Raw genomic sequence first — 26,103 nt, forward strand, 5'->3', positions numbered from 1 at the left:
ACTTATATTTAGAAACGGAGGGAGTATTTGATTTGTTCTTTTTCTTTTCTATTTGGAACATTTTTTTGTTTTTGTTCTTTTTATTTTTCAAATTTGATGAACTCTTTTTAAATTCGCTGAACTTTTTTTCAAAATCTGTGAACTTTTTTCATATTTGATGAACTTATGTTAAAATTCGTGAATTTACTAAAAATAAATAAACAATTTTGTAAAGTTTATGAACTTTTGTGCTGAAATCTATGAACTTTTTTTAAAAATCATGAACATATTTTAAAAATCATAAACGTTTTTCAATATCAATGAACTATTTTCAAATATTTATGATTTTTTTTAAATTGGTGAGTTTTTTTTGGAAATCAGTGAACATATTTTGAATTCGTGATTTTTTATCAAATTCAACGAACTATTTTAAAAAATTGATGAAATTTTTTAAAAATTGGTGAACATATTTTCAAATTGGTAAAATTTTTTTAAATTCTATGAACTATTTTTTAAAATTTCTGAATTGTTTTTCTAAAATTGGCGATTTTTTAATGAATTTTGTAAACTTTTTGAAAATCCATGAATATATTCTAAAAATCTGTGAATATTTTTGCATAATCATTGAACTTTTTGCAAATATGATTCGGAGCTTTTTAATTCAATAAAATTTTAATATACATTCTGTAATTCACGTTTAAAAAAATCACTGAATTATTTGCAGGGCCTGCAACGGGACGTCATGAGAAGTTTTATGGGCTGTCCCGGGGGGCTCTGCAGGCGCCATAAGCGCGAACCGGCGCCTGCAGCGCGTATAGGAGCTCCCGTGGTTAGTACCTTCTCCGACCAAGATAGCCTAGGATTCATATATATTAAGAAGAAAAAGGAAAAATATATAGCTCGCAACAATGCATTAGCTCACCTTGTTCTAAATGGACCAGTACGCCGAGCTATCCTCATGTGTATTTTTTAGTAAATCTATCCGTGCGCATGACAATACTGAATTATGTTATTGTGCTCGGCCTGCTCTTAGAAATATGAAGAGGCTTAACAGCGAAACTGCTAAAATATACATACTCGATCCGTTTCTATTTTTTAAAAAATTTACTATGTATTACATACAAATATATATATAAATATTTTTAAGTGTAAATTCTTTTATTCTATTTCGAAACATAGTCCGTAGTGAAATCTCTAAAGAAAAACTTATATTCACGAATGATGGAAGTAGTTCGCTACAGTGCATTAGCTCACCTTGTGGTAACGGGCCAGCCCGCTGAGCTCCCCCTTGAATGACCGAACAGAATTTCGTTATTGGGCTCGGTCTGCTCTTAAAAATATGAAGAAGACGCTGAACAGGGGACACTGGTAAAAAAATATAAAAAACTGTTATTGGGCTCGGTCTGCTCTTAAAAACATGAAGAAGACGCTGAACAGGGACACTGGTAAAAATATATAAAAAACTGTTAAAGCATTAATATTAAGAGAATAAATACTAGTTATTTAGTACTCCCTCTGTTCCGAATTAATTGTCGTTGGGACAATTTTCCGACCAGGTGAAAAAAGTCAAATGTACCAAATTACCCTTAATTAGAAAAGGACATTTCTAATCTATTGTTCTAATCGTCGTCCTCCTCTGCCCGGCCGCCCCTCCGTCATAGCCGCCCCTCCTCTGCCCGGCCGCCCCTCCGTTATAGCCGCCCCTCCTCCGCCCGGCCGCCCGTCGCGCCCCGATGTAGCTGCAGAGGCGCCCCGATGTAGCCGGAGATCCTCGGCGGCCTCCAGTCGCCGGCGCCTTCCCGCCTCGAGCCCGCACCTCCAGTCGCCGGCTCCTTCCCGCCTCGAGCCCGCACCTCCAGTCGCCGGCGCCTTCCCACATCCAGTCACCGGCGCCCCAACACCTTGAGCCCCCACCTCAAGTCGTCGACGCCTTCCAGCCTCTAGTCGCCGGCGCCCCAACACCTGGAGCCCGCACCTCCACTCATCGGCACCCCTACAGCCTCATGGCTCCTTCCCGTCGAGCCGACACCTCCAGCTGCCGGCGAGTCCTGCTCGTCCTCCAGCCGCCTTTTGCAGCTTCTGCCCGTCATGCCTCGCTGTAGGAGCAGTGAGAATAGTCCCTTGTGGCTTCAGAATTGCCCACACCTCCAGCCCCTTGTGACTTCAGAATTGCTCACACCTCCAGCCCCTTGTGACTTCAGAATTGCCCACACCTTCAGCCCCTTGTGACTTCAGAATTGCCTGGATTGACCACTGTCCATCTGTGAAAACAAAATCAAGATTGACAAATTCAGAAAATTGCCAAAGCAAATTCAACAGTAGGTGAGCTACTCCCTTTTTAATCTAAATACTCTTAATTCAAAGCATTTCTCTGAATTTTTATGCACCTGTGTGCATACAAATTCAGTTAAGTGCTTTTCAAAACACTTGTCTATGAAACTAATCCTAGATACTCCTACTCCTACACTAAATACCTGAAAAAGCTTTCACAGAAGTGAGAAGAGAGAAACTAATTTTATTTAATCACTTCCATAGAAACTGTACCCCAAGTAATCCCATGGTTACTAGAAATTGCATTTAAATAACAAAACTATTTAAACATGCAGAAGAGTTTCCATGACACCCACTAATGCATTTTAAATACCGCTATATATAAATGTATAAATTCAAGACTTATACCTGACCCTGAACACGCTGATCAGACGCTCGCACACACTTAAGGTCATATTCACCCTGCATCATCTACTTCATCTAACCATATGATTCATCCAGGATCCATGGTTTCCTTGTCGGTTGGTAGTTTAATCACACGGTACTTGTCATTGCAAAGAGATATCCTGCAAAGATGAGCTTGCTCTCCATTGTGCTGCTAGGATGAAGAAAGTGCCTAGAATTGAAGTGAAAAAACGAAGTCGTGAATTGACTGCAGTTTTTGAAGCTTTTTCACCATACGAAGGACTGAAAGGCAAAGTGGTAAAACAAAGTGGTAAAGGAACCGTTGCAGTAAAGGAAGCAGCGCTTCAACAAAATTTTGTACTCTTCGTGTGATCTTTTGATCCTTTGATCATGGTAAAACAAGTGGTTGTATCAAATTGGTAATGGAATGATCGAGTATATATATACCTCATCACAGCATTAGGCTGGTAGTGCACATAAAGTGCTTGTTGCCAGTAGGCAGCGCCACGTTTGGCCGATGACCATCTGCAGGGGTGATCTTGTCGTGCCTCGGCGACAATCCTTGCAGCGTTACCTTCTCTAACAAAAGGCCTCTCCTCCCAATGATCCGACTTTGACGAGAAGACATCTACTTCAAACAAAATTCAGTGTATCAACTCCACGTACTCCTTGCGTACTCTTTCTGTTAAATTCAGTGCATCTACTGGAAACAAAGTTCAGTAAATTTCCAGCAACTAGTCCTACTGCAAAAAAGTTGAGTGAATTAAGCATGCAGAGATACCTGTCACAACTTGATTCACATTGATGGATTACTGTCACGAGCCTGTCAAAAAAGGATTACTGTCACGAGCCTGTCACATTGATTCACATTGATGGATTAAACATTACGTGTCAAAAAAGTTCAGTAAATTCACAGGAGGACTCGCAAGCAAGCAAGCAAGCAGGCCAAGAGAGCAAATGAGGGGCTTACCATCAGCTATGCGGGAGCCGAACGAGGTAGCGCTTGCTGAGACAGTCGATGGAGATACCGAGGTCGCCGGGCTTGGGGGGCGTTATGGTTTCTTGGCCTGCTGAAGCAGCTGGAGACGGGGCAGATCGAGAGGGGGGAGCGGCGTACTGCAGCTACTGGCGTTGCAGATCGAGCCGCCGCGCTTCGGATCCACCTCTGGAAATTAAAAATGCAGTCTTGACAGGTGCGACGACGACGGGGGCTGACGAAGAGGAGTCCACGCGGGCGCCAGCGACGGGGGCTGACGAAGAGGAGTCCACGCGGGCGCCAGCGACGGGGGCGACAGGGAGGAGGCGACGAGGGCGAGGGAGAGGCGCCGGGGACGAGGGCGAGGGAGAGGCGCCGGCGCCGGCGACGAGGGAGAGGTGCCGGCGACGCGGCCGGCTGTGCGGCTGAGCGTGCGAGCTGAGCGGCTGAGCGGCACGAGTGGACGAGAGGTGGGAGGGTAGTTTAGGAAACAACCAAAATATTCGTTCGGTGCGAATTTTGTACTAAAAACCCCCAACGACAATTAATTCGGAACAGAGGGAGTAAAAAATAAAATGGCCCATGCAGGTCTCGAACCTGCGACCTTCGCGTTATTAGCACGACGCTCTAACCAGCTGAGCTAATAGGCCATTTTGTTGGTATATCATTTAGAGCTTTAAAAAACAAGAACAGGCTATGGCAGGTCACGATGTTGTTCATTTAGAATTTGCTCTTGGATACAAGTGTATAAAGATGCTGCCAATTCCCCTATGCTGCCTGAGGTGAAAGTGCTCCACCTTGTTGCAGAAACTGCCTAAGAATTATGGATTCAAAAAGTCACGTTTTTGACAGGCGTATTTTAATCTATTTTCTCTATGCCCTTTGACCAATGCTGCATTACTCTTCGAACATTGGCAATATTTGCTCTGAAGCTTATGTTCAGTATGTTAGAACTATCCCTGTCATTATCCATGATGTTCTCGCTCCTGTGCACCAAAGGTCCAAGGCGCTTCTTTGCAGAACATTACGAATTTCTTATGGCGTCTCCAGAAATCACAAGACGATAACCTTTTTCCCAGTAAAGTAGGGTCCCGAAACCAGGTCTACCCCGCTGCTTTGGCTACCATGCATGTTTTTTCTATGGAAGCTAAATTTCCAGGTGGCATAGGCACATCTTAGGCAGGGGTTCACAATATTTCAATCCAACATATGCATGGATTGGAGTTCCTGTGAAAGCCAATGGATCCAAAATTGACATCCTTAATTCTGGTCAGAGTGAAGTGTATCATATGTTAGTATTATGTCTCGAAGGGCCATTGGCCGCACTTTATTAGTTTGGGGGAAAAGGAGTACAACATGAAAAAAGAAACATAAACTCCTCGCCAGAGAGAGATAAGAAGTGAAATCTGTGCTTGTATTCATCTCCAGTGTTTTACACATATATAGCCGATGTACATAGAGAGAGAGAGAGTCAGTTACAACTACTGATGCGAGGGACGTGGTCTAGGCGTGCATGCAGCGCATGCAGGTCGTGGTGGCGCACGTCGTGGGCGGAAGACCGGGGCTGCACCGCATTGCCTGGCGGACCGAAGACTTGGTGCAGTAGTTATCCATTGGGCTGTTTCGAACACCCCCCTCCCCCAGTCAAAACGTGAGGCTCGCCGACGTTGAGTCTGGACCGAAAATCAAGAAACACACTCGTCGGCAAGCCCTTGGTGAAGATGTCTGCGAACTGGGAGCTGGTGGGCACGTGCAGAACGCGTATCTCTCCAAGTGCGACGTGCTCGCGGACGAAGTGAAGATCGATCTCGATGTGCTTGGTGCGTTGATGCTGCACGGGGTTGCTCGACATGTAGACGGCGCTGATGTTGTCGAAGTAGACCACCGTGGCTCGAGATGGTGGGTGATGGAGCTCGCCAAGGAGCTGGCGGAGCCAAACGGATTCGGCGACAGCGTTCGCCACCGCCCTGTACTCTGCCTCGGCGCTGGACCGCGAGACGGTCACCTGTCGCTTCGACGACCAGGTTAGAAGGTTGGAGCCAAGATACACGCAGTAACCCGAGGTGGAACGGCGTGTGTCAGGACACCCTGCCCAGTCGGCGTCAGAGTAGGCGACAAGCTCGGTGCCGGTGTCGCGATGGATCCGAAGCCCCAGATGTGTCGTGCCACGAAGATACCGAAGCATGCGCTTGACGAGCTGGTAGTGGTAGTCGCGGGGTGCATGCATGAACATGCAACACTGTTGGACGGCGTAGGAGAGGTCGGGGCGCGTTAGTGTGATGTACTGCAGAGCACCAACCAGGCTACGGTAGAGCGACGGGTCGTGGAAGAGCGAACCGGTGTCGAGGGAGAGCTTGGCCGACGTGTTGACCGGAGTAGAGATGGGCTTGCAATTGAGCATGCCCACGCGGTCGAGGATCTCCAGGGCGTACTGTTCCTGTGATAGAAACAAGGCATGCGTGGTGGTGGTGACGTTGATGTCGAGGAAGTGATGGAGAGCGCCGAGGTCGGTCATCGCAAACTCGCGGTGGAGCGACTGGATGACGGAGGCGAGGACCGCGGTGGAGCTGGCGGTGAGGATGATGTCGTCGACGTAGAGTAGCAGGTAGGCGAGGTGGTCGCCGCGTCGGAGGATGAAGTGCGACGTGTCCGAGCGGGATCCGACAAACCCCAGCATCCGTAGATAGATGGTGAAGCGGGTGAACCATGCCCGAGGAGCCTGCTTGAGACCGTACAGAGAACGGTTTAGCCGGCAGACGTGGGACGGGGACGCGGCGTCGACGAATCCGGAGGGCTGATGGCTGTAGACCGTCTCGACGAGGTGGCCGTGGAGGAAGACGTTCTTGACGTCCAACTGATGAATGGGCCAGGACCGACCAGTGGCAATGCTCACTACCGTCCGGATCGTGGCCGGTTTGACCACGGGACTGAACGTCTCAGCATAGTCGACGCCGGCCTGCTGTGTGAAGCCACGAAGAACCCACCGTGCCTTGTACCGAGCGAGTGTGCCGTCAGGGTGGAACTTGTGGCGGAAGATCCATTTACCGGTGACGACGTTTGCACCTGCAGGACGAGACACTAAACACTAAGTATTATTCCGCATCAGTGCGTTATATTCCTCGAGCATCGCAGCGTGCCAGTTAGGATCGCGAAGGGTGACACGGTAGGATGAGGGAATGTGACTGATGGAGGAAGAGGGAGTACTGGTGTGAAGGATTTTAGGCTGAGCGAATCCTGACTTACTGCGGGTACGCATACGATGATGGTTAGCAGGAGGATCGACCAGAACTGCGTGCGCGGGAATGGAGGAGACAGGGGGCGCACATGAACTGGCTGCATGGGAGCTGGCAGGCGGTGTGGGCGCATGCGTGAAAGATGGTGGGGCGGATGCATGCGGGGAGGAGTGGGGCATGCATGGCGATGTGATAGGGGAACTGTGCAGGGGTACCAGGTGTACAGGCGATGGGAGAGGCGGTGCAGATCGATCTGGTGGTGACATGCAGCGGCAGGAGGGTGGGCACTCGGTGGGAGTGGAGAAGCCGGCGGGTCCGGTGTGGGACCCGTGGGGCATGTAGCGGCGGAGGGTGCGGCAGCGTGTGACCCGGCGGGAGTGGGGAGACAGGCGGGGTCGGGGTGGGACCCGGTGACATGTAGCGGCAGGAGGGTGGGCTGTTGGTTGGTGGGTGACCCGACGGGAGTGGGGAGGCAGGCGGGGTGTGGGTGGGTCCCGGTGTGCTGCTGGTTGGTGAGGCATGCAAGGGAGAGGCAGGCGATACGTGGGGTGTGGTGCATGCGGTATGCCGGGGAGTAGTTGATGCATGCGATATGGTTAGTTTGGTAGGCCGGCAGGACGATGCGGGCTGGGCGGCAATGCTGGTGGTGATAGAGCCAGGGTCAGGAGATGGACAAGAGCTGTATGGGAAGGAACGTTCATCAAACGTGACGTGCCGGGAGATGATGACCTTGCGGGTAGACAGATTGAGACAGCGATAACCTTTGTGCTCGAGGGGGTAGCCGAGGAAGACGCAGCGGGAGGAGCGCAGGGCGAGATTGTGAGGAGATGTGGCGATGGTGTTGGGGAAGCAGAGACAGCCAAAGGCGCGCATGTGATCGTACGTGGGGTGGTGGACGAGAAGTAGGTAGTAAGGTGTGAGAAAATGTATAGCGGAGGAGGGCCGCCAGTTGAGGATGTATGTGGCGGTGTGGAGAGCTTCTACCCAGAAGGGAGGTGGCAAGTTTGCGTGAATGAGGAGGACGCGAACGATGTCATTGGTGGTGCGGATAAGTCGCTCGGCCTTGCCATTTTGGGGGGATGTGTGAGGGCAGGAGAGGCGGAAGGACGAACCGTGTCGAGAGAAAAGATCACGCAAGGAGGTGGTGAGGAATTCGCCGCCGTTATCACACTGCATGCATTGTATGGTTACATGAAATTGGGTAAGAACATATGCAAATAAGCGGGAGATGGTGTCGGCGGTGTCCGATTTGTGACGGAGCGAAAAAGTCCAAGAGTAATGTGTATAGTCGTCAAGCATCACAAGGTAGTACTGAAAGCCGGAGAAGCTGGGAACTGGTGATGTCCATAAATCACAATGTATTAATTGAAACAGTGCACTAGTCTTGGATGTGGAACGAGGAAAGGGCAGCCGGGGCTGCTTGCCTAGCTTACATGAAGCACACACATGGTTGCTAGGCCTATCATTATTACAACTTGGAAGAAAACTACGAGCTAGGGTGGAGACGGTGGTGTTGCTAGCGTGACCCAAGCGAAGATGCCATAGGTCATCGGAGGTGACGGAGAGAGCTGCTTGTACGTCGAAGTTGCTAAAGAAGGGATAGAGATCCCCATGGCTATTTGATCTCATGATCATTCTCCCCGTGGCTAGGTCCTTCACGGAAAAATCGAAAGGGTCAAATGTAATAGAACAAAAATTATCAATAGTGAAACGACGTACGGAAATGAGGTTTTTAATGATGGAAGGAGAGATAAGCACATCACGGAGAGAGAAAGTGGAGAGGGAGGTGGAACCGACCGCGGTGATGGGTAGCCGGGAGACATCACCGACGAGGATGCCAGAGGAATGACACAATGATGGGGAAGCATACGAGGTGAGGGTGTTTGCGTTACCTCCAACGTGTGATGTGGCACCCGTGTCGAGAAACCAGTCCGGCGTGCCGCCGACTTGTTGTTGCTGGAGGGTTAGGTTCTGTAGCGCCGCGTACAGCTGGTGGTATTGTTCCCAGGTTGGCCCATGGGTGGGAGTAGTAGCAGCGGTGGACACCGGGTAGGCTTGGTGCGCCGGAGGCGGGCGTGGCCCGAGGACGCCCGCGGTGTTGGGAGCAGCCCAAGGTGGGCGGGCGGGGTGGAGACGAGGAGCAGGGTGCCATAGGGAGCAAAGAAGCCGGCCGACGGGGCGACGGGGGCGGGGCCACCGCGTCAAGTAGCAGTACCACACCCGCGTCCGCGTCCACGGCCATGGCCGTGTCCGCCGCGCTCGCGGTCGCCGGTGGGAGAGGGAGCGGGACTCTTTCCCCGGTCGGAGGTGCCGCGCTCGACGGAGGCACCGTCGGGAGCGTGCCCGACGGCGAGGGCGGTGGCGGTAGCTTCGGGACGACCGTCGAGGCGCGCGCGTTCGTTGGCGGAGATCTCCTCCATGAGGAGGCGGGAGCGGGCCTGCACGAAGGTGGGAAATGGCGATTGCATGGGAAGGAGGGTTGCCATGACATGGAACTTGCGGCTCAGGCCGCGGAGCAGTTGGAGAGTGAGAGACTGATCCGAGACGTGTTCGCCGACGTCCTCGAGAGCGTCGGCAAGGGACTTGAGGCGCCGACTGTACTCGGCGATGGAGAGGTCCCCCTGGACGAGGTTGCGGAACTCGGCGCCGAGGATGACGCGCGGCCAGGTTGGTTGTTCATGAAGAGGATGTGGAGTTGCGCCCAAATGTGATGGGCGGAGCTAGCGGGGGTCGCCACGGCGGCCAGGAGCTCCTCGTCGACGACGCCGTGCAACCACAGCACGACGGTGAGGTCGTCGTTGCGCCAGAGAGCGCTCTGGGCGAGAGGCTCGACGGCGACGTCGAGATGGTGTTGGACCTCGTGCTTGCAGGCGATGAGGTAGAAGAGCTGGCGCCACCGGGAGTAATTGCCAGACTCGAGTTGGAGTTTGGTGGTGAAGTGGTGAGAGATGGAGGGAGGCAGGCCGGTTGACGAGGAAGGGCCGGCGTCGGAGGCGCCGAGACCGAGGGGTGGGGTGACGGCGTGGTTAGGGCCACCCAGCGGCAGCCGGGGAACGACGACGCTGCCGGCGGTGCGGAGGACGCCGACGATGGACGGAGGGGCCGCATGCGCTGGCATGGATGAAGATGGTGCCTCGTCGGGGGCGGGCAGCTTGCCCATCGCGGCAGGAGAGGCGCGGCGGGGAGGAGGAGCGGCGCCCATGAGTGGAGCAGGATCTGCACCCACGACAAGAACGGCAGGAGCAGGAGGTCTGGGAGCGGCTGGAGCAAGGACGGGAGCAGCGGGAGCGGCGTTGGACGCCGGGGCGTCGAGCTCGGCCGAGCGAGTGCGGCGAAGAAGCCGCCGATGCATGGTGGTGAGAAGGGGAGATCGAGTGAAACTCGGTGTGTGATACCAAGATAAGGAGTGAAATCTGTGCTTGTATTCATCTCGAGTGTTTTACACATATATAGCCGATGTACATAGAGAGAGGGAGTCAGTTACAACTACTGATGCGAGGGACGTGGTCTAGACGTGCATGCAGCGCATGCAGGTGGTGGTGGCGCACGTCGTGGGCGGAAGACCGGGGCTGCGTTGCATTGCCTGGCGGACCGAAGACTTGGTGCAGTAGTTATCCATTGGGCTGTTTCGAACACAGAGGAGTCCCAGAGCATTACAAGCCATCAGATCGCTCATGCAAACCGCTGCCCTCCACATGCAGCTCTGTCCACTGAGCTGGCAACATTGTCAAAAATCCTCACATTTCTTTCCTTCCACACTCTCCAATGCAATAAGATCGCTATCGTGTCCAAGTTCCTCCTCATTTGTTTGGGGATCGCTGCCCTAGCATTCAGCCACCAATCTTCTGTCGTGCTGAAACTGCAATCTGGAATCTGAAAATCAGCTCCAATCCATGCCTTGAAGCGCATCCAGACCTGCTTGGTAAAATTGCAATGCACAAACAAATGAGTGCAGGTTTCTGGTTCAGAGAGGCACAAGGTGCAGGCACCGTTGGAGGGCCAGTTCCTGCGCTCCAAATTATCTGCCGTCAGACATCTTCTATGGACTGCCAGCCACATGAAGAATTTGCAGCGAGGCGACACTTTGGATTTTCAAATTAATATTATACATATGATACCATATTTATAATGCATAGTATCATTGATATCATAGAGAACATCAGTGGCGGAGCTAGCCTACGGAAGGAGCCGGGCCAAATCCTATGTATGCTGACATTGCTCAGCTTTTGCCCTACTGATTAGCAATACTAATCCATGATGTCTTTGTGTTATTTAGTGAATATTGGCCGGATATCCATGATGTCTTTGTGTTATTTAGTGAATATTGGCAGGAGCAACCCGGCAGCTGCCCGCGGGAGCTAGCTCTAGAGGACATAATTTATTGACATGTAAAACACATACTCCTTTCGTTATTAAATATAAGTTTTTTTAAAACAACTCTAATGAGGCAATCCATTTCTTCCGTCGTCATTCGTTTGGGATTGCGCGGACAAAATTAATGACCCCAACGCGCCGACCCATTGCCATAGCGCGTCCGCTTCGCGTTTGCGCCGATCCATTTCCGACACAAATTTGGGCATTAAATGCGTCGGCGCGGACGCAAAGCGGACTCGCGCGTCCCCTCTTGGTGTCCGCCCCAACCATCCACGGTCAACATTATTAATGACGGCCGTCCTCCTCGGGCCCACGCGTCAGCGGCTGCGGTCAGCCTTTTTTAATCCGCCCGTGCGGTGGGTTTCGCCTCATCTGCTTCCAGAACCCACCCGTCCTCATCCCGCCACCTCGTCGACGACCAAGCCCTAGCACCATGGCCGGCTCCTTCCAAAACAAGGGCAAGGCCCCGCTCTACCCCCGCGCCATCTCCCCGTCGACGTCTTCCCGCCGGCATCGCCAGCGTGAACGTCCCGGTGCACCAAGCGCGGTGGCACTGGGAGCATCGCGTGTCGCTGCCGTACCCCTGACGTCACCCTCCCGCACCACTGGCATCTGGAACCGGAGAGGATCCCGGTACCGGCTGTGCTGCGGTTGACGCGGTTGCACGCGGAGGAGGTGAGCCGTCGTCGGCGTTTGCTGACGCCGGAGCAGCGACAAAAACCTGCCTATGTGGCCGATTCCCCCACTTGGAGGTCTGGTTCGCGGTCGAGCACGAGGAGCAGCGCCGGCGTGGCGCGCACGACGTGCAACCAGGAGGCCCTCCGCCGCCCCCGCATATCGTCAGCGACGAGGACCAGGAGGCCGAGGCCGCCTACCAGGTGGCGCTAGCAGCTGTGCTCCGCGAGAGCGAGGAGGAAGAGCGGCGCAAGGCCGATGAGGAGGCGGCGTACCAGTAGCAGCTCGCGGAGGCCATCGTGCTGTTGGCCGCCGGCGACTATGTCGTGCCACCTTCGCCGAAGCCCGAGCCCATGGAGCCGCGGGAGGTCTACCAATGGACCGATTGTGTCCGCGAGTGGGTCAGTGGGCCACCCATGTGGCTGGGTGCGACACCGCAGTAGGAGCAAGCCTACCTCGAGCACTAGAAGACGGAGCACCTGCGGGCGGAGCGCGTCGAAGGCCTTCGGCTGATGGAGCTGGAGAAGGAGGGAGAGGAGGAACGACGAGATATGGAGGAGGAGGAGCGCCCGTGCTGCTGCGCTGCCACCGCCGCCAGCACAACCCGCGCCGATGGGACACACGGCGGAGGCGCATGCAGTTGTGCTGTGGTCCCGCGCCTACGCTGGTGGACCTCACCGGCCCCGACGACGACGACGACGACACCTAGAGCTGCCTCCTAGTTTAGGTTTTTGTAGTTCAATTAATGTAATGGGGACGCGTGGACTCTCGCCGGCCTTCGTGGTCGACTTTTAATATTTAATTATGCTTGTTTATTATTTTCGCAAATACTTTATTTTTTTCGCACGCCGTCAAAAATGGATCGGGCCAGTGTCGGGTGCACGCGTCGACCCAAACGCCGAAGCGGATGTTGGTGTCCGTTGGACCGACCCAGATGAACAAAAAGCGAATAAAATGACCGTTCGTTTGGATCGGCCTGTTGGAGTTGCTCTTAGATACTCCCTTTGTTTCTTAATATAAGTGTGTTTTTAACATTAGTGTTAAAAACACTCTTATATTAAGGAATGGATTAGTAACCAAGGGAGTGTTACAAATATTCTCATATTATGAGATGGAGGGAGTATTTTACTACGGACTATGTAACAAAATGAGTGAATATAAATCTCTAGAAAAATATAGAAATCGAGGGAGTAGTACCACATCATTTAATATGATACGGTATCATTATATTCTATTCAATTATCTTTTTTTATTTAGTTTTATGACACGTATTAAAATTGTCTAGTTGACATACATGATATTATCTACTAGCTCTCGGGACGAAGCTTTTTAAACACATTAAGAACTTTGAATTCCCAAGTGCTATTTAGACCCCTTGGCTGTGATAAATCAACTAGATATCAACTTATGATCTGATCTCCCACTAGATTAGACCAATCCAAAATCTTTTGAATCAGCAGCCTTTGCAAATGTTTGATGTCGTCCTCTTCGACATTACACCTGCGGGATTTTTTTTAGGTGATGCACATGCAGGAATTATTCCCTATGTGTTTGCAAACCGACCAGCTCACTTATTACCGGTTTCGATTTCATTGATGGTTGCATAACAAAGTTTCCACCTCATATATATGGGCCATGCATGTCCCAATCCATTTACTTCCTCAATTTTTATTTGACCACGAAGATGAAAAAAAATGTTCATGCTTACATGAAATTTCTTACATATAGGCGCCCGCGTAAAGTAGCTGGCGCACCTCAAGACAACCAATGACGTGCATTTATTAACGTTTCAAAAATTTCAAAAAATCATAACTTTTGAACCGGACGTCAGAATAATGATCCGTTTTCACTGTTGTGTTTCTTATAACAAGATCTTCAAAACTAGATCCCATATGGATATGTTTCGACGAATTATTTTTGAGCAACTTTGTGTGCTAGATGAGGCAACTTTAGTTCTATATGCAAGCAACTCCTTTTCACCTCAGTATGACTATCTATCAACGAATAATTCTTTTAAGTTGGTTACCACGACTAACAGTTGATTAGATTCACCTTTAAAAGTTTTACATAATTAAACAATGATGACCAGTTGTCTACAAAAACTGTGATATTGCTCAATTTTAACTCTCAGTTGCCTACAAAATAATATGAAGTTGCTCAATTTTGATGCTCAGTTGCCTATTACTGATGGTCAATTACCTATGGTTAATGTTCACATGCCTGTCATTAATGTTCAGCTGCCTGCTATTTGTGAATAGTTGTCATAATTGCACTCGAGTATCACAAAAAAGTATGCAACTTTTATTGTATTTTTTGCGCAATTCCAGTGCATTCAACAAGCAACTCATGTGTATACACACGATGCAATACATCTAGCATCAAAGTACTTCTGTTTAGCACTAAAGTTGCCACATCTAGCATCGAAGTTGGTTTTGAAAAAATTCTTCAAAACATATTCATATGGGATCTCGTTTTGAAGAGTTCGTCACGAGGAACCCAACGGTAAAAACATATCATAATTTCAACACACGGTTGATAGTTATAGTTTTTTGAATTTTTTTCATACATGAATTAACGGACATCCAACACATGCGGAGCCGAGCATGCACATCCGACTCATAATTTAACCATTTCAGTTTGGAAATAGCTGACCACATTTGCCATGTGGTTGCTAAAGGGTGAAGTTATTTAACCTTCTAGTCATGATAGATAATTTTGAAGGAATTTTTGTTGATAGGCGATCATACTACACATACTAATAAGAAGTTGCTTTTCTTTAGCACTTAAGTTGCCTAAATATCACCCCACAGTTGCTCAAAATAAGTTTATCAAAACCTATCCATATGGGTTCTAGTTTTGAAGAGTTCGTCCTAAGAAACACATGAGTGAAAACGGATCGTCGTTCTAACGCTCGGTTTAAAAGTTATAGTATTTTGAAAAACAAAACATAATAAAGTGGAATGATGTGCTGCCTGAGGATGCGTTCGTTCTACTCAAATAGTGAAGCTGCACTTTTTAATATTTGGGATAAATAAAATACTCATCACATATCTGAATAATATCGTGTATACAAAAAATATGTTCCATTACTAAAAAGGTATGTGTTCTTTCAAAGTATATATTCATACACGTGTGGAGTGGATATATGTTCATGTATTATTGAAAAGGTTGAAAATTTTAAAAAATTAAGACATAAACAATGGGGAAAAGGAAAAAAATGAGGAGGAAAAAGTGAAAGGTGAATATCAAAGTGAAAAAACCATTTGAAACGTATTAACTTTGATCTAGGCACATGGCGCTCATCTAGCCACAACTCTTCTGTTTTTCTAATACGAATTCGGGCTCTAGGCGCCATTTGACACTGGATCGGAAGATGTCAGCATTATTTACTTTGCTCGGTGTCATTTTTTTCTTGAGGCATCGGTTTAGAGTTGAATTCAGCCAGAGGGACTCGGGCTCGTAAAGGTGATCGGTAGCAACTAGCATGACATCTTTGTGAGGGCCGTAGGAGGACCGGACACATACAAGGAGGCGAGGAGCGTCAAACGAGTTATGTTTGCCAGCCTTGAAGGATTGAAGCGACATAAGTTCGTTCTATCAGACATAAACATGCTTGTGTTAGCTTGATTTAATACGACATTTTGTGTGCCTGGCCGGGAGAGTGACGTGGTGGTGTTGGTCTTCTGACGTTTTGTATGTATTGTGATGTTTTAGGCCTAGTTTAGCTAGGCTTGTTTAGCTTCTCGTCCGGTTTTTCCTCTGTATTGAAATGTATGTCGCTGGAGTAGCTGAACTTTAACTACTCCAGCGACATATATTTCGATAGATAGTGAGTACTTCAATAACCTGAATAAGTTTTTTTTGTTGGCACTTGCCTTTATGTCATGCATTCTGTTTTTGGGGGTGTTACTTTAAGAGTAAAATACATTCGAAGTCTTAAAAGTATTTCAAGTGTGTCAAATAGGTTTTAAAATTTTGAAACCGTTCACCGCGGATTTTAAATGTGTGTAAATTGTTCACTACGGGTCTTAAAAGTATCTCACATATGTCAAGTAGGTCCTGAAAGTCACGGCCAAAATTCACATATAGGATTTACGGTGAACGATTCAAATTTTTAGGACCTAGTTGATACAAATACTTTTAATACCTCTGGTGTATTTTTACTCTTTCTTTAATTCTAATCAAGTTTTTTTTTTGCTACGTTTCCATAATTTTTTCCTTTTCTTTGCGGGATGCTTCCACCAGTAATGCTACACGTACATAAGTTTACATGAGTTTTACATGCAGTTGGATTTTAATTGAAGGTTAAAAGGGAAGAGGCCTTACCACCTTAAAAATTAGGAAGGGAGAGGTTAGTTAGGAAAAAAGAATGTTAGTCGGCGTGTAACCGTGTGTAATTTTTATAGGTTTAGCATTTTTGATGCTTCCACACACTTAAACGAGGGTGACTGCGCAGCCTTGGACCTTCTGTAGGTGTCAACCTCACCAAATTTTCCCTCTTCGTACACCGCAAGCAGCTCGGAGGAAGCTTCCTTGTGATGGGAGGACGAAATAAGAGCCTGTAATGTCGACGCACGCACGCGATGAGATCGACCTGCGGGAACAGATTCGCCGCGTGTCAGTGGTGTCGTGGGTATAAGTGTGACAGTATATTTGTAGGGTACGAAAGGATGGGCAGAGCCTTAGCTACGGCGAGGTTGTATGAGTTCAGGTCCCTCTACGGTGGAGGTAAAAGCCCTACGTCTGAGTGCTCTTGGAGCTTGATGTCGAGTGGAATATGGATTACAATGAATTGCTAACCCCTGCACCAGTGGGGAAGGGCGACTTATATAGAGTGCGCTGCCCTTCACAACGGTTCGGTGCACATGGGTGGAGTAGTGGCGATTAAATGTCTACGTTACATGTAACGTATGTCTTAAATGTTAATAAAGGTATATGAAAACGTATGACCGTTGCCCTCCAGGGGGGTTATGATGTACAGAGTGGAATCCAGTCGGTAAGTTTCATACGCTCCGAATGCTCATCTCCGACTGGATGATGGAGGAATCGTCACCGACTGGATGATGGGAAGTCCTTGATTCATTCGGAACTGATTAAGGGCCTTGTCCCTTATGAAGGGTAGTCCTTGGGTAGGACCTGTAGGGCAGGCCTATGACCCTACCCTAGGACTATAACCCCATCATTAGTCCCTGAATGGATCGGGGTTGGTACGACGAAGCGACGCTTGGAGTACGGATTCGACTGGTATGGATGCGACTTTGGCGTTGTTTGCCTCAATCCATTTTATCCTCTTGACCAGTGATCCGAGTGGATATATGTGTGAAACGAACCGTCAGAGACCGAGTGTTTCCGTAGAATCTTTTGACGCGACCGGTCAACTGACAGCGGCGGATTTTCTGGGATCCTCAAATTTTGGTTGCCGCGCGCTCAGCGGAGATGACGACATCGTCATCGAGTAGTATTTGCCGCCTCGATTTCCGAGCCTTCATCTCCTCCACTAATATCGCAGCAAACCGGTCGGGGGATAAGATTTAGGGGCCACCTGCTAGTGACCCAGTCGGAACCTATTTAAACCTCTCCAGCGAGGGTTTCTCGTTGCACTCGCCTGATAACTCGCACTCGCCTCGCTTCTCCCGTGACTTCCTGCGCATCCCAAGCTCCTTCCTTACCCTCCTCCCCCGCGGATCTGCAGCCTCCACCATGACGAAGGGGCAGACGAGCAAGCTCGAGGCGCGGAAGAAGAAGAAGACGGCGGCTCCTGCTCAGCGGCGGCAGCGAGCACTGCCGGCGGGTTGGATCCAGGGGGATTTCCTCCCCTCCATGGTGACGGCGGCGGACATGTTGGAGCTGGTGGAGCAAGGCCTGATCGAGAACAAGTCGTGGAGACTGCCGGCGGAGGGCGAGACGGAGCCGGCGCCTCGGGAGGATGAGCGCGTCTTGCTGCTCAGTCACGTGTACCGAGGCTTCTCTCTGCCTCCTCATCCCTTCTTCAGAGGTATAGTGAACCACTTCGGGGCGCATCTCCACCATTTTCCTCCCAACGCAATAGCTCATCTCTGTGCCTTCGTCGTGCTTTGCGAGTGTTTTATCGGTTGCCCTCCTCATTGGGGGCTCTTTAAGCACATCTTCTCCGCTAGATCCCAAACCATCAAAAGACTTAGCCAGTCGGACGACAAAACTCATCTCCTCCAGCTCTGCGGAGGCTTAGGCTTCCAAAAGAAAAGCAAAAGTAGCTATCCCGCTCTTCAGTTGTTTGAATCCGTTAGGAACTGGCAGTCGACTTGGTTCTACTGCCAGGACGTTGCTTGTCCGAATGCTGCAACAGGACTGTCCCCTTTTAGCTTAGACCGACCGGCTCCGCCTAGGCAGCTTGCGCTCACGGCGATGGAAAAGATCCAGATTTAGCCTCTGGTCGACGCGCTGGTAGATGTCGTCCGCAAGGGAGTCACCGGCATAGATTTGCTGGAGGTTTTTCTGGGTTGGCGTATCCAGCCTTTGCAAGCTCGACACCACGCCATGTGGCACTACACGGGGCTTGAGGACTCCACTCGGACTCACCCCGAGTGCGTGACCAGGGAGGTTGTGACGGCGTGGGTCCGCGGCATCACAGGCGCCTGCGATAATCCCAGAGGAGCCCGGCGAGTGAAGCCCTTCCGCGCGTACAACCCTCCTCCGAATGAGGTGAGAATACCTTGCCGAGTGCTTATGGTTCCCTTAGATTTGCCACTTTTTCTTGCATCACTGTCTGACGTCTGATGTTGTCGACTGTATCTTGTGCAGGCGTGGACCAACTGGTATTTCCCCGTCTCAAACGGGAATCCGGCTGAGGAAGAGGAAGGCAGCGTGGAGAGCGCCGAGTATGTCTCAGACAGCGGGGAGACGGAGGAGGAGTCTGAAGAAGAGGAGGGGGAAGGTGAGGAGTAGAGCTCGCCACCCCCACCACCAGAGCCCCGAACTAAGCGCCGTCATGAACCCGTGACTTCGTCGGCTCCTCTAGTGGCCCCGAGTGCCCCGTCAGCTCCCGTGACTCCGTCGGCTCCTCCAGCGGCCCTGAGTGCCCCGTCAGCTCCTCCCGTGGTTCCGAGCGCCTTGCCAGCTACTCCCGTGGTTCCGAGTGCTCGGAGCACAAAGAGGACCAGGGACGCTGCTGCTGAGCCTGCGGGCCAACCTTCCAAGGTGGCCAAACCGAGTGGGTCCAAACCTCGGAAGGCTTTGCCGCGGATGAGGATCGCCGTTCCCGTTGCCTGAGCGTAAGTGTCTTGTTCTCTTATCTTCTTTCAGTATTTGATTAAACTCATGTTTATTGGTCGAGTGGATTTTACTCGACAGAGCTGCTACCTCCGTCACTTCTCCGCCACGCTAGGAAGACGATCCCATGGATACAGACAACGTTGCCACATCCCAGCAAGGTATGTCGTGACGACTCCGAGAGTCCAAATTATTGTTTCGCGAATTCCGTCTTTGATCTTGCCTTTTTTCTGTGGTCTCACGTCGTTCAGTCGGGCTTCCTTCAGAGGTGATTCACGTGGAGGAGGATGACCAGAAAAGGTCCGAGCAAGCTGCGGTGCCTGTCCTTGAGGCTGTTCCATCTGCTCCTACTCCCGCCGTGGACGCGCCGCCAACCGAGACGATGCTGTCGACTGAAACGGTGCTCATCGCTGCTGAGCCGACTGGAGCAGGACATGGGATGCCCAAGGAGTCTCTTGTGGTGCCAGGTCCATCGACCGTCCAGTATGACGCCCAATGCCTCTCGGAAGATCAGGTGGGGGCTGCCAAGGGGGCCATGGTGCAGGCGGAGTTGATGGCGGGTGATGCCAAGAGAGCATACGACTCCATCGCGTCTGTGTACAAGCGAAGCTTGGAACTTCGGGAAGATATCCGAGTAAGTGGGCTAGTAAGTATTTACTTTCCTCTTGTAACCCAATGGGTGTTTAAGCAATTCACTCAGATGCAATATGATTATTTTGCAGTGGGTTCACTCTTAGTGAACCCAGTGGGTGTAGTCCCCGAGACTTCTGTCGAGTGCTTGCACCGGCAGTTGTCTTTATATACATTTTCTTTAACTTGATCAGATCAAAACTAATCCGTTCGAATGTTACCGGTGGGGGCACTCCGAGTGCACCTACTGGAAGTAGTCTCCGAGAGTAATTTTACTCATGTCGGGTAGTAGTAGCCTCATAGGCTTGTTTTTGTTATTTAACTCAATAGGGCGGACCTGTTTGAGCTTCATGGCAGTGGGGTCACTCTTAGTGAACCCACTGGGTGTAGTCCCCGAGGCCGCTGTCGACTGCTTGCGTCGGCAGGGGTCTGAAGAACTTCGAGCTTTTATTGTTTTCCTTGTTGAATTTGTCTTATCTTCTCTTGGCTCTGATTTGCAGAAGACTTGCGAGATGGGATCAGCATACAATGCTCTGAAGGCTGAAAAGATTCAGCTTGCTGCGGAACTGGAGGCAGCTGTTCATGAGTTGGCTGGTGTGAAGGGCGCTCTGGCTGAACGAGAGAGGTCCTTGGAGGAGTCCCGTGAGGCAAACAAAGAATTGGTGGCCGAGATGGAGAAAATGGGGAAACAAAGAACCGAGCTGATGGGACAGATGAAGGTGATGAACAGGCGGTGCATATCAGAGGAGAAATACGTCAGTGACTGGGCAAGGAAGATGATTGCGCTTCTCGGTGGTAAGTTCTGTTTTTCCGAGTGCTTGTTGACTGTTTATTTCATTCTGCGCTTACTTTCTCCTCGTCTTGTCTTTGCAGATTTTTGTATGGACGCTGAGGCTGAAGCAGCTGACGTTGAGCGGTCGGTTATTCCGAACGTTCCACTCGACGAGGACGCCAATCGAGACATGCTCCGAGCGCACATTCGCCTAGGCAAAGTGGGACCTTTCATTGGTCGACTGAGGGAGGTCGTTGGGCGAATCGACAAGGAGCTGTGGCCCGAAGACGAGTCCCGGTAAGAGATGGAAGGGTTGATGACTCGGCTGGAGGATGTCCCGAACCGAGTGCAGGCGTGGAAGAAGTCTGCTGCTCGCTGTGGTGCAGACGTGGCACTGTCGCTGGTCCGAGTGTACTGCAAGGAGGCTCGCGAAGAGAAGCTGAAGGCGCTGCAGGTCACCAACACCAAGAAGCTTCGATTCGAAGATTTCATGGAGACCTTCCTTGAGAGCGCCACTCGCATCGCAAACAGGATCGACCTCGACACTTTTGTGGAGCCTGCCAGTCCCAGTGCTAGTCCTGATGACACTTGAGGAAACTTTTACCTCGGTATGTCGAGTGTTACTTGTATCAAACTTTGGCCACTGCTGTTGGCCGTCACATTCATGGTTCGGTGTGGATAAGCTTGATCTACACCAAACCGACTATCTTTAAACCAACTTTGAACTGGAACCGAATATTTTGCTCTTCCTTTCCGAAAGAATTGTTGACACGATTTTGGCTCGTGGTTTTTGTTTGGTGTTTCTTGGTGAAGCCAATGGCAAACATGCGGAGCATGTAATTGTCAGTTGTCTTGACATCTGCATGAGCCTCAAGGAGGGTGTGCTAAGCCTCCGAGTGGATCTCTAGGATACACTCGAAGGGAGTTCTTTACTTAGGCGATTCGGTATCACAACTAAGTCTTAAAGCGCGACCGTAAGGTCGCACTCGGAGCGAGTTGCTACTCATGTAATTGTCAGTTGTCTTGACATCTACATGAGTCTCAATGAAGGTCTGATACTCATGTAATTGTCAGTTGTCTTGACATCTACATGAGCCTCAATGAGGGTCTGCTAAGCCTCCGAGTGGATCTCTAGGATACACTCGAAGGAAGCTGTTTACTTAGGCGATTATTGATCGCAGAGAAGTCTCCGAGTGCGACGTTAAGTGCACACTCAGAGAACGTTTGTACTTAGGCGATTCTTGATCGCAGCTAAGTCCCCTAGTGCGATGTTTAGTGCACACTCGGAGAAATTTAGTACTTAGGCGATTCTGGATCGCAGCTAAGTCCCCGAGTGCGACGTTCAGTGCACACTCGGAGAAAGTTTGTATTTAGGCGATTCTGGATCGCGGCTAAGTTTTTAAAGCGCGACCGTAAGGTCGCACTCGGAGCGAGTTGCTACTCATGTAGTTGTCAGTTGTCTTGACATCTACATGAGTGTCAATGAGGGTCTGCTACTCATGTAATTGTCAGTTGTCTTGACATCTACATGAGCCTCAATGAGGGTCTGCTAAGCCTCCGAGTGGATCTCTAGGATACACTCGAAGGAAGCTGTTTACTTAGGCGATTCTCGATCGCAGCTAAGTCCCCGAGTGCGACGTTTAGTGCACACTCGGAGAAAGTTTGTACTTAGGCGATTCTGGATCGCAGCTAAGTCCCCGAGTGCGACGTTTAGTGCACACCCGGAGAAAGTTTGTACTTAGGCGATTCTGGATCGCAGCTAAGTCCCCGACTGCGATGTTTAGTGCACACTCGGAGAAAGTTTGTACTTAGGCGATTCTGGATCGCTGCTAAGTCCCCGAGCGCGATGTTTAGTGCACACTCGGAGAAAGTTTGTACTTAGGCGATTCTGGATCGCATCTAAGTCCCCGAGTGCGACGTTTAGTGCACACTCAGAGAAAGTTTGTACTTAGGCGATTCTAGATCGCAGCTAAGTCCCCGAGTGCGACGTTTAGCGCACACTCGGAGAAAGTTTGTACTTAGGCGATTCTAGATCGCAGCTAAGTCCCCGAGTGCGACGTTTAGCGCACACTCGGAGAAAGTTTGTACTTAGGCGATTCTGGATCGCAGCTAAGTCCCCGAGCGCGACGTTTAGTGCACACTTGGAGAAAGTTTGTACTTAGGCGATTCTGGATCGCAGCTAAGTCCCCGAGTGCGACGTTTAGTGCACACTCGGAGAAAGTTTGTACTTAGGCGATTCTGGATCGCAGCTAAGTCCCCGAGTGTGATGTTTAGTGCACACTCGGATAAAGTTTGTACTTAGGCGATTCTGGATCGCAGCTAAGTCCACGAGTGCGACGTTTAGCGCACACTCGGAGAAAGTTAGTACTTAGGCGATTCTGGATCCCGGCTAAGTTTTTTTTTGAGACCGGAGTCTGTGAACGCGGAAGAATGTGCAAAAAATTCAATATGCTTTGTATTACTTCAACGATACTTGTTCTTTACATTGCTTCAGTCGACGGTCACGTATAGAAGTGCTTCAGGAGATCTCAGTTCCATGCTCGCGGCTCGTTCGTTTCCCTGTCGAGGTTGTAGAGTCGACATGCTTCATTGTTCAACACCTTGGAGATGATGAAGGGTCCTTCCCAGGCGGGAGCCAACTTGTGAGGTCTCTGCTGATCCACTCAGAGCACCAGGTCGCCTGCTTGGAATGTACGACTCCTGACATGGCGTGCGTGAAAGCACCGCAGATCTTGTTGATAAATGGTTGAGCGAGTCAGTGCCATCTCGCGCTCCTCCTCTAGAAGATCCACTCCGTCTTGCCTTGCTTGCTCTGCTTTGGCTTCGGAGAAGTGTTCAACTCGTGGAGCGTTGTGAAGCAAATCACTCGGAAGGACCGCCTCTACTCCATAAACGAGGAAGAACGGGGATCGCCCTGTAGATCTATTTGGGGTTGTGCGGAGACCCCACAGCACCGAAGTTAGTTCGGTGATCCATGCGTCGGCAGCATGTCCTACTTCTCGCAGGAGTCGAGGCTTCAAACCTTGTAGAATAAGTCCATTCGCCCGCTCTGCTTGCCCGTTTGTTTGGGGATGCGCCACAGATGCAAAATCCACTCGGATACCTTGGCCTGTACAGAAACCTTTGAATCTGTCCGAGTCAAAGTTTGTGCCATTATCAGTGATTATGCTGTGTGGCACCCCGAATCTGGAGATGATGTCCCTCACAAACTTGATGGCTGTAAGGGCGTCGAGCTTTTTGATGGGCTTGGCTTCAATCCACTTTGGGAACTTGTCGACTGCCACCAACATGTGTGTGAATCCCCCTTGGCCTGTCCTGAATGGACTGACTGTATCTAATCCCCACACTGCAAACGACAAAACAAGAGGGATTGTCTTCAACGCGGACGTTGGCTTGTGGGATTTGTTCGAGTAGAAATGACAGCCTTCGCATCTGTCGACCATATCCTTCGCCATTTCATTCGCGTGCAACCAGAAGAAGCCAGCTCTGAATGCTTTGGCGACGATTGCCCTTGAGGAGGCATGATGACCGCAGGTTCCCGAGTGAATTTCTTACAGGATTAACTGTCCCTCTTCAGGGGAGATGCATCGTTGAAGGACGCGTGAAACACTTTCCTTGTACAACTGGCCATCAATGACAGTGAACGACTTTGACCTGCGGACGATCTGTCTGGCTTGGACTTCGTCTTCTTGTAATTCTTGCCTCAGGATGTATGCAATGAACGGCACAGTCCAATCGGGGGTGATGGCAAGAATCTCCATGATCAAATCAACCACAGCAGGGACTTCGACTTCAGTCGGATCCGTGGAGCTCTTTGGTTGTACTGGTTCTTCTGTGAAAGGATCTTCTTTAACTGAGGGAAGGTGAAGGTTCTCGAGGCAGACGTCACTCGGGACTGGTCTCCGAGTGTATCCAAGTTTCGCCAATTCATCAGCTGCTTGGTTTTTCAGTCGCGGAACATGGTGGAGTTCCAGACCTTCAAACTTTTTTCTCGAGCTTCCTCACAGCACTACAGTATGTGGTCATGGTGGGGTTCCTTACGTCCCACTCCTTCATCACTTGATTAACTACCAAATCTGAATCGCCGTAGACCATCAGGCGACGGACGCCGAGTGCGATGGCCATGCACAATCCATAAAGGAGAGCCTCATACTCTGCCTCATTGTTGGAGGAATCAAAGTGTATCTGCAACACATACTTGAGTTTGTCACCTTTTGGTGATATGATGACAACGCCAGCGCCGGAGCCATTCAACATCTTGGACCCATCGAAGAACATTGTCCAATGAGCCAAGTAGATGTGGGTCGGTTGCTGTTGTTCTACCCATTCTGCTATGAAGTCAGCCAGAGCTTGAGATTTTATACCTTTCTTGGCCTCGAACTTGATGTCGCAGTATAACATCTCCATCGCCCACTTCGCCACTCGGCCCGATGCGTCCCGATTGTGGAGAATTTCCGACAACGGAGCATCAGAAACAACAGACACCGAGTGGTCTTGGAAATAATGAGCCACCTTCTTCGCAGTCATTTAATTCCCGTAGATAAGTTTTTGATAGTGGGGATACCTTTGCTTGGAAGGAGTCAGGACTTCGGAGAAATAATACACTGGCCGCTGAACCTTGTATGCTTTGCCTTCTTCTTCGCATTCGACTGTGAGAACAATGCTGACGACTTGATTTGTAGCCGCAATGTACAGAAGAATGGGTTCTTTACTGAGGGGAGCAGTAAGAACCGGCTGGGTGGAAAGTAGGACTTTGAGGTCGTCGAATGCGATTTGGGCTTCGTCTGTCCACTCGAAAGTATCTGATTTCTTCATGAGTCGGTACAGAGGAAGTGCCTTCTCGCCGAGTCGACTGATAAACCTGCTCAAAGCCGCACCTGTGAGCCTTTGAACATCGTGTATTCTGACCGGCCGCTCCATTCAGGCGATGGTCCCGATCTTTTCGGGGTTGACATCGATTCCTCGTTCGGAAATAAAGAAACCGAGTAACTTTCCGCTGGGAACACCGAATGAACACTTGGCTGGGTTGAGCTTGATATCATACCTACGAAGGTTGGCGAATGTTTCTGCCAAGTCAGTTAGCAGGTCGGAATCTTTGCGTGACTTGACTACGATATCATCCATATACGCCTCCACATTTCGACCGATCTGGTCAAGGAGGCCTTTTTGTATCATGCGCATAAAGGTCGCTCCTGCGTTCTTCAAACCAAATGGCATAGTTATGTAGCAGAAGCACCCGAATCGGGTGATGAAGGCTGTTTTTAATTCATCGGGGCCATACAGACAGATCTGATGATAGCCCGAGTAGGCATCAAGGAATGAAAAACGCTCGCAACCCGCGGTTGAATCGACAATTTGATCGATGCGGGGGAGCGGGAAATGGTCTTTCGGGCAGACCTTATTGAGATGCTTGAAGTCGATGCACATTCGGAGAGACTTGTCCTTCTTGGGCACCATGACAACATTGGCGAGCCACTCGGAGTGGTGTACCTCGCGAATGAAGTTGGCTGCCAAAAGCTTAGCCACCTCTTCTCCGATTG

General features: G+C 50.1%; 1 long non-coding RNA gene, 1 other non-coding gene and 1 pseudogene across 6 annotated transcripts; all 3 read right to left on the reverse strand.

The window, feature by feature from the left end:
• Window positions 1–1,732: 1,732 nt before the first annotated feature.
• LOC123425184 lies at window positions 1,733–3,878 on the reverse strand. 5 transcript variants are annotated; one of them, XR_006621795.1, is made up of 5 exons: window positions 3,626–3,876; window positions 3,437–3,506; window positions 3,103–3,355; window positions 2,659–2,866; window positions 1,733–2,240 (listed from the first exon to the last, which is right to left on the reverse strand). It is a non-coding gene; the product is annotated as an uncharacterized LOC123425184 (long non-coding RNA). The 5 variants fall into 5 exon arrangements; XR_006621796.1 differs by having other exon boundaries at window positions 3,103–3,358; XR_006621793.1 differs by having other exon boundaries at window positions 3,103–3,358; window positions 3,437–3,478; window positions 3,626–3,875.
• Window positions 3,879–4,207: 329 nt separating this feature from the next.
• Window positions 4,208–4,281, reverse strand: TRNAI-AAU. The gene has a single exon. It is a non-coding gene; the product is annotated as a tRNA-Ile (tRNA).
• A 4,198-nt stretch (window positions 4,282–8,479) lies between these two features.
• LOC123425590 lies at window positions 8,480–9,062 on the reverse strand (annotated as a pseudogene).
• Between the last annotated feature and the right edge of the window lie 17,041 nt (window positions 9,063–26,103).

This window comes from Hordeum vulgare, chromosome 2H (genome assembly GCF_904849725.1).
Source record: "Hordeum vulgare subsp. vulgare chromosome 2H, MorexV3_pseudomolecules_assembly, whole genome shotgun sequence".
Taxonomy (NCBI): domain Eukaryota; kingdom Viridiplantae; phylum Streptophyta; class Magnoliopsida; order Poales; family Poaceae; genus Hordeum; species Hordeum vulgare.